Source organism: Desmodus rotundus, chromosome 1 (assembly GCF_022682495.2).
Source record: "Desmodus rotundus isolate HL8 chromosome 1, HLdesRot8A.1, whole genome shotgun sequence".
NCBI lineage: Eukaryota > Metazoa > Chordata > Mammalia > Chiroptera > Phyllostomidae > Desmodus > Desmodus rotundus.
The window spans coordinates 73503716-73513054 of NC_071387.1; positions in this window are offsets into that span (position 1 = coordinate 73503716).

Here is a 9339-nt window from a genome sequence, read left to right on the forward strand (position 1 = left end):
ATTTACAGTACAAGGAAATACATATTACATTATATTAATATCCTTTAAGCAAAGTGGTATTTAAAGAAAACAGTTATTACACTTTTCCCTTATCATATAACATCAGCAGTTAACATAAAATCAAACTTTTCCAGTCAGGCATAATCTTTCACCATTGCTAAATTTTGATGTCAGATTTTTCCCAGCCTGGAATTTTTCTAATATCATTGTTACTTTTTTTTTAAGTTTTTTTTTTATTGTTTTTCAAATACAGTTGTCTTCATTTTATACCTGCCACTCCTCCCTACCCCAGCCATCCCCACCTTCCACCCTTGATCCTACCCCCTGTGGCTTTGTCCATGTGTCCTTTATGCATGTTCCTTGATAACCCTGTCCCCTAATGCCCCCAATATCCCCTCCCACCACCCCTCTGGTTACTGTCAGTTTGTTCTTAATTTCAATGTCTCTGGTTATGTTTTACTTGCTTGTTTGTTTTGTTGATTAGATTCCAGTTAAAGTTGAGATCATATGGTATTTGTCCCTCACTGCCTGGCTTATTTCAGTTAGTATAAAGCTCAGCAGATCAATCCATGCTGTTGTGAAGGGTAGGAGATCCTTTCTTTCTGCTGCATAGAATTCCATTGTGCAAATGTACCATAGTTTTTGATCCACTCATTTACTGGTGGGCACTTAGGTTACTTCCAGCACTTGGCCATTGTAAATTGTGCTGCTATGGACATTGGGGTACATAGGTTCTTTTGAATTGGTCTTACAGGATTCTTAGGGTATAGTCCAAGCAATGGAATTGCTGGGTCAAAAGGCAGTTCCATTTTTAGTTTTCTGCAGAAATTCCATACTGTTTTCCATAGTGGCTGCACCAGTGTGTATTCCCACCAAGAGTGCACTAGGGTTCCCTTTTCTCCACAACCTCTCCAGCACTTGTTGTTTGTTAATTAGTTTATAATGGCCATTCTGAGTGGTGAGAAGTTGTATCTCATTGTGGTTTTAATTTGCATCTCTCTGATGGCTAGTGATGCTGAGCATCCTTTCATGTGTCTCTGGGCCCTTTGTATGTCTTCTTTGGAGAAGTGTCTGTTCAGGTCCTTTGTCCATTATTTAATTGGGTTGTTTGTCTTCCTGGAGTGGAGTTGTTTGAGTTCTTTATGTATTTTGGAGATTAAACCCTTGTCTGAGATATCATTGGCAAATGTATTTTCCCATATGATTGGTTACCTTTTTATTTTGCTTGTGTTTCATTTAGCTGTGCAGAAGCTTTTTATTTTGATGAAGTCCCATTTGTTTGTTCTTTCCTTTATGTCCCTTGCTCTAGGGGACATATCAGTGAAAATGTTGCTGTGTAGTATATCTGAGATTTTCCTGCCTATGTTCTCCTCCAGGACTTTCATGGTGTTGCGACTTATATTTAGGGCTTTTATCCCTCTTGAGTTTATTTTTGTGTATGGTGTTAGTTGGTTTTCTAGTTTCATTTTTTGCATGTAGCTGTCCAGATCTCCCAATGCCATTTGTTGAAGAGGCTATTTTTACTCCATTTTATGCTTCTGACCCCTTTGTCAAATATTAATTGACCATAGAGACTTGGGTTTATTTATGGGTTCTCCGTTCTGTTTCATTGATATATGTGTCTGTTCTTATGCCAGTATCATAATGTTTTGATTACTGTGGCCTTATAATATAGTTTGATATCAGGTATTGTGATCCCTCCTACTTTGTTCTTCTTTCTTAAAATTATTGCGGTTATTTGGGGTTGTTTATGGTTCCATATAAATTTGTGACATGTTTGTTCTTTATCTATGAAACACGCCATTGGTATTTTAATGGGGATTGTGTTGAATCTATAGATTGCTTTGGGTAGTATGGCCATTTTGATGGTATTAATTCTTCCAATCTATGAGCATGGTACATGCTTCCATTCATTTGTGTCTTCCTTAATTTCTTTCTTCAGTGTTGTATTCACTTTTTTATTGGATTTTTTTCCCCCTGAAAAGCCCCTGAACAAGGAAGGAGAAGAGAGCAGAGCAATGAATAGAAGGAATGGAGAAAGTAGAGTGGGGACAGAGCCAGGCTACAGATTAGCTTGCCTCACACTACAAGCAGACAGTGCGTAGTTTGAGGTTCAGGTGTCAGTTTTGGCCCAATGGCAGCTGTTTGGAGAAGCAGCAGGGTGAATTAATCTCCAGAAAGTCCTCCTTAAATGAGACAGTGTAGATGTCTCCTAAAAAATCAGATGCAATGCAATCTACACCCATTTTATGGTAAACTTTCACCAGGCTTGGTGTCCTGGGAGGGCCACATTTACAAATGCTATTTTGTATCTTTAGGTGAATTCTTCTCTTTGTTTGGTAAATACTCTCAATATTATGATCATATAAGATGAATTTTTCTTAAAGTCATTACACAGGAATAAATATCCACTTTTGTGTGTTCTTAAAGACAAGGATGTCCAGTATGAGACTTTTGCCTTTATTTTTCTTTTCCTACTTGTATGAGAGGAGACTCCCACAAAATGGAATTTATTAAAAAAATTGTGTATTTACTCTTATGTATTTAAACTTCTGTCACCTTCAAAGTACTCTCCATTTGATGCATTACACCTATTGAGATGTTTTGTCCCACTGTTCAAAATAGTTTTTGGATTCTCAATTTTTATGCCTTTTAGTGCTTCTGCTTTTTTTTTGTTTCACCTCTTACACATTGGCAAAACATTTCCCTTTGAGCATTTTTTCATCTGGGGAAACAACAACAAAAAAAGTCACTTGGAAAGAGATTGGGTGAATAGGAAGGGTGAGGCATGGGGGTCATACAGTTTTTGGTCAAAAACTGCTGAACCTTCAGTGAGGTGTGGGTGGGTGCACTCATAAATCACCCATCATGAAATCGGTAAACACATTGAAATGGTCTTCCAAAACAATTTACTGAAGCTGAACACAGCCTCTCACAACAATGCCAGCTGGTACACTGATACAGATGGGTTCCTAGAACACTCACCTAGCAGGAAACCTGTACTCCAAGGGACCCGCCCTCTAGAAGGTAATTCCAGTTTTGGGGGGTCCCTCATATCTTCGGTCAAGTGAGCAGCCAACATGGTACTACATAATATAATTTGAGATAATTTGGTACATTTTTTGTGAACAACCTTTTAGGGTATAGCAGAACATATGGAGGTTTAAGTTTGACAGTTTAATATTCTAATTACCTTTCCAGTATTTATTTCTTAGCATATTTAGTTACCAGTCCCAGAGGCCATAAAGACTTAGCATCTCATTCAGAGTTTATGTGACTGTTTAAGCCTTTTTACTTCTTCTATTTTATAGTTATTAGAATGCATATTATATGAGCAAGTTTAATTTTATATTTGTTGCTTTACTTATAAATGTCTGAAATCAGAAGTTTAATGGAGCTTCCTGTTAGCTACTATGCAAAAAAGCAGTATTTTTTCATGTACTAGGTGAGAATAAAAACTATTAAATGTATTTTCAATATTTATAATATTTTTAATGTAAAATGAATATATCCACAAATAAAGATTTAAAAAATCTACCTACTTATAGTGTGATAGTAACAGTACTTGTTATCAATAAAGTTTAAAAAGTCTGTATTGTATTCTGTTTATGATGTTTGTTGAAGTATTTGGAATCTGTATTTTGAGAACCATTAGAAGCCAAAATTTATCCTCATATGAGGATAAATTTGATATTTTATCTTATTTTTCTTCTCCTTATTACAGATAAATCCCCAAAAGGACATTAACATTGTAAAATATCCTGTGTTAGGAATTTTCTTATAATTGTAAGTCAACATGCTAACAATCTCTAAGATTCTACATATGCTGGTAATCTTTATGGTGGTTAAATTAAGTCTTTTATTCGGACAAATTTAAAAGTGTGCATTTTCAGCACAAGTCACAAGTGAACTGGCTAATTTATATATGGCAGTTATGGTCTGTCCAGTCATAAACATCATCACTAATTGATTTTATTTGAGCTTAGGTCAGATAGATACACATCTATGATAGCATATTGTCTCCATTTATTAAGTTTTTACCTTTACAGTTAGATGAATTTGTGCTACAGATCAAAATGAGGGTGTCTTGCAAAAAATATTAGACTAGAAGGGGTGACCTATGGGCTTAAATTCCAGATCTCTCATGAACCAGCCATGTTTGTGACTTTGGGCAAATCACTCCACCTCCTCTGCGCACATTCAGTTTCTTTAGCTGTAAAATGAAAGTTTGACTAGATCATTTCTAAGGGCTCTTCCAAGTCTGTGATTCTCTGTCTAAGTTTTCTTTCCAGCTGAAAAGATAAAGGATTGAAAGATCATATTAGCACTGAGCAAAAAGAACACATGATTTTATGCATGCCTGTCTCTCTAAAGGAGTTCACAGTGTGAAAATCTGACACTGTCACCTTGATACACTCCTGTTCGAGAAGGCTCTCCCGTGTTTTTGTCAGCCGTGGGCTTTTCTTCACGGAGTGCCTATGGGCTGCAGTGCTCTCATCTCTCAACTGTTTGAACACCTCCTGCATTTGTAATCATTCTTTTTAAAAATGATGGTTCTCATTAAATGAACTAAGTCACCTCAGTGGCTGGGAACCATATGTTTGCCTATACACTCACTGATCCATTAAGTGGTCCCATTAAAGTTGCTTCAACTTACGCATACCTTCTAAGTGATCCACTCGGTTAATTTTTTAGCATTCTTTCTTGCCTATGTCCAAAGAATATTGACACGAGAGGATGTTAATTCCTATGTAAAATGTCTTTGTTCTTTACCATCTCATCTTAATATTCTCTTGTTTATAGGTTCATAGTTCCCTTAGTCTTCCTCCACTCATAGTCATCAGGAGACTAACAAATCTAGTTCTCTGCAAGGGACAGCTGCATGTCTTTCCTCTCGGAGCCGGTGTTGTCACAGAGACACACTTGGGCCTAAGTCCTTCAGCACAGTTACTTCGGCTGTGCGTACCCCACTCTCTTATGGCATCTTGGGCTCTGTTACAATTCACAGTAGATGTGGAAAGATGAGATAAAGCAGGAGATTCCTAAATCCCTTTTTCAAATACTCTGCCTTCACTTCTTGACATCTTAGCTGTCAAAACCCATTATTTTTGTACTCATTCAGACCACAGCTATTTCCCCATCTCCAAGGGAAACCATTTATTTTTCCTATGTTCTCTGCTATCCTTCACTCCTCTATTACTTTAAAGGAACTAAGAGAAGATAGGAACCTATTGAATGCAAAAAAAGATAGTTTCCCCCAATTTGGCCATAGATCCCTCATAAACTGCCCCCCAAAATCTTTTAAGTGCCAGAAATCTGATGGCAGGTTTTGCCTTCTAAGTCATCTCAAGGTGAAGGCAAATCCATGTTTTAGTTACTCTTTGAAATTCTTATCTTCTATCCTGTATTTATCTTTACTTGGAGTGTTTATGGCCTGGCTTTCCAACTGTTGTAGAAAAACTGGAATTTTTTCCTGTATGTTAATGACCACTTTAGGTTCAGTCATGTGGTTAGATAAAGCCTGTTAGTAACCATATTTCTAAAGCCCTAAAAGGTAACAAAATGGACTTCCTTTCTGTCCTTCAGAAGCGCTTACATTTCTGATTACCATTTTTCCTGGGTCTCCTTTGTTTAGTTTGGTCTTTGCAGGGTTGAGGTGATGGAGCCAGTCTCCCTGGAAGGCAGTCATGCCTGGTAAAGCAGCTTTAACTTACTTTGTGTTTATTGTTGTTTTCACATCCCCTAGCCTTCTTCAAGTCATGGTTTTCCAGCCATGACTCCGTTTTTAAGAGAATTACTTGTTCTCTCTTGGACCAGAATGTTGAAGCAGAATCAATGTCACACTCTGTCTCACAGTTCTCATGGTAGTGATGGTTTTTAATTAGCAAAAGTTTTAGAGCCATTTGTTACATAGAGATCCTCATTGCAAGACAGTGAGAGAGAGAGAGAGAGAGAGAGAGAGAGAGAGAGAGAGAGAGAGGTGGGGGGAGAGGGGAAGAGTTGGGGGAAGGAAGAGAAACCAAGGATATAAACATATTTTATGCATGTGAGTATGCATTTTTGTGAATGGAATACGAAGTTTTCATGAGATTCCCAAAGGCATCCAGATACCATCAAAGTTAAGATCTTCTGTAGAAAGTAAATGTGGGAATAAAGTTCTGGGCTAAAAGATCCACTGATATCTTCCCTTAGATCTTTTCTTCTGTCATCAACTATAGAGCATATGTTTCTAGTTCCTCTCGGAATGGTGAAGATTTATGCTTACCATCTTTTGATGATACCCTGACCTGCCATAATGGGAATTGACTTCTACAGGTGTCAATTCCAGGTGGCAGTGGGTCCTTAGCTAGTCACAGGACTCATCTCTGGTTTCTTCTGCTCCCTGTTGGCCAGATTTCTTTTAAGGAAGTTAGAAAAAAATAAGAAAGCATACATTTGTAGGCCAGTGATAAGATTCCTTAAAAATGCACACAGGAGGTAAAAAATTCAGTGGTGTTTTACCTCCAAGGGCAATGCATGGTCAAGTCTTTTCTATAGCTAAATTGAATTTCCAAACAAAGAAGAAAGTTGATAATTCTCTCCTCTTTGCTTTCTCCTATTAGCCAAAACAATCATTGACTTCTTTGTAATTCTTTTCTGTCTTTCTTCCTGTCTCTTCCTTTCTTCCATGCTCTATCCTGGGAAAGAGTAATATAACTGTTAAGCTACAGTTGAGACACCATTAAAAAATGGAGCAAATATTTCTAAATACATGTTTAAGCAGTAGGGTCTCTAGTGTCCTTTGGGATTTTTTAAGCTCTTGAAGTTTCAGGGAGAGAAAAGGACTACATGAAAATATTAGACGTTAACCACTGGGCAGGCTCACACCATTCTGTCTCCTTCACATAGATGAGTTTTGGCTCCCAGGAAGCCTATTGGTCAATTCTATAGGAAAGAGAAAAAAAAATCTTTCTTAACTGTGTGTATTTAACCTCTACAAAGTATTTAGGAATTTAAAAACAAATGGAATCTCTTCCAGGTTCCTCAAAACCTTCTCCTTGAGGGTCATGGAGAGTAAGAATTTGATAATCCTGATTAATAAGACTTACCAAATCAGAAGTTATAACCTGGCCAGACCCAGTGTGGAGTTATTTTAAGTTTTATATAAATGGCCTATAATTAATAAAGCCACTATGGCATATATTATGCATAAAATTATGCAGCACAGTCAGGATGATACTCCTATCCTCTCTCCTCTTTCGATAATGTTCAAACCAAGGCGAGACTGGTACAGACTTAGATTTATAAAGAAAGCAGGCTTATTATATTCAGTACAAAGAACAACTATCAGAGGAAAAACCACCACATGGTAGATGTGTGCTGAATAATTCCCTGAGATTACAAAGGGTTGCAGGTTACTTGAATTTGACCATCCAGAGTGGAGAGACTTGGCAGAGCCTGGCACTTTCAGTAGAAACACAAGAAGGATCACTTCTTTGCGGGAGGACTAACCTACTCCTACAGTGAAATTCTAGATCTGCCTTTAGAATGTTAGAATGGGGCTATAAAATATCAGGATGAAATCTTCCTGCCAAAAATATTTAATGCTATTTAAAATACTACAACAAAATTCACACATTCCTTTATATAAAACATACTATTCCTAGTATACAATATAAAATTTCTAGACATACAAAGGAAAATGTGATCTATATCCAAGAGAAAAACTGATTCCAGAAAAGACAAAGATGATGAAATTATCAGACAAGGAATTAACAGAGTATTATAAAAATGTTCAAAGACTTAAAGGACATCATGAAAGTGCTGATAAAAGAAATAGAATATATAAAATAACCAAGTGGCACTTCTAAGGCTGAAAATCACATTGCCTAAACTGAAAAAATTAGTGACTTGGCTTAACAATAGGTAAGGCACTAGATAATAAAAGATCAATGAACTTAAACAGAGAGCTTAATAAAGTAGTCACACACAAAAAGCTAAAAAAAAATGTAAAAAATCTCAGTGACCTGTAGGACAATGTCAAGCAAAATAACAGGCATGCAATTGGTGTTCCACAACAGGGAATCTCAGAAAAAATATATAAAGAAATAACAAGAAAAATTTCTTATTGATTAAAACTATACACCTAGATCTCTGTGAAGCTAAAAGAATATAAGATAGACACACTCACAAAAACTACATCATGGCACATCATGATCAAATTTCTGAAACTCAGTGATAAAGAAAAAATATTAAGAGCAGCAAAAGGGGATGGGGGCATGCTTTTTACACAGTAAAATAGAGATAATAATTGTTTTTGACTCCTCATTAGAGAAAATATAAGCCAGGGAACAATGGAATGACATTTTACATTTTAATATATTTTATTAATTATGCTATTACAGTTGTCCCATTTCCTCCCTCTTTATTCCCCTCTGCCCTGCAATCCCCATCCCACAAGCATCCCCCCATTAGTTCATGTCCATGGGTTGTACATATAAGTTATTTAGCTTCTACATTTCCTATACTATTTTTAACTTTCCCCTATTTTGTACCTACCATTTATGCTTCTAATTCTCTGTACCTTTTCCCCCATTCTACCTGCTCCACTTCCCTGCTGATAACCCTCCATTTGATCTCCATTTCTGTAATTCTGTTCCTGTTCTAGTTGTTTGCTTAGTTTGTTTTCATTTTTGTTTTTTAGCTTCAGTTGTTGATAGTTGTGAGTTTGTTGTCATTTTACCGTTCATAGTTTTGATCTTCTGTTTCTTAGATAAGTCCCTTTAACATTTTATATAATAAGAGTACAGTGATGATGAACTCCTTTAACTTGACCTTATCTGGGAAGCACTTTCTCTGCCCTTCCATTCTAACTGATAGCTTTGCTGGGTAGACTAATCTTGGATGTAGGTCCTTGCCTTTCATAACTTGGAATACTTCTCTCCAGCCTCTTCTTTCCTGCAAGGTTTCTTTTCAGAAATCAGCTGATAGTCTAGTGGGAACTCCATTGTAGGTAACTGCCTCCTTTTCTCTTGTCTCTCCTTTTCAATTTTTAGAGTCTCTCCTCATCTTTAATCTTGGATAATGTAATTATGATGTGCCTTGGTGTGTTCTTCCTTAGGTACAAATTTTTGGGGACTCTCTGAGAGTCCTGGTCTTCCTGGCAGTCTATTTCCTTTGCCAGATTGGGGAAGTTTTCTTCATAATGTTTTCAAATACGTTTTTCAATTTCTTGCTCTTCCTCTTCTCCTTTGGGCACCCCTATGATTTGGATGTGGAACATTTAAAGTTGTCCTGGAGGTTCCTAAGCCTCTCCTCATGTTTTTGAATTCTTGTTTCTTTATTGTGTCCTGGTTGAAT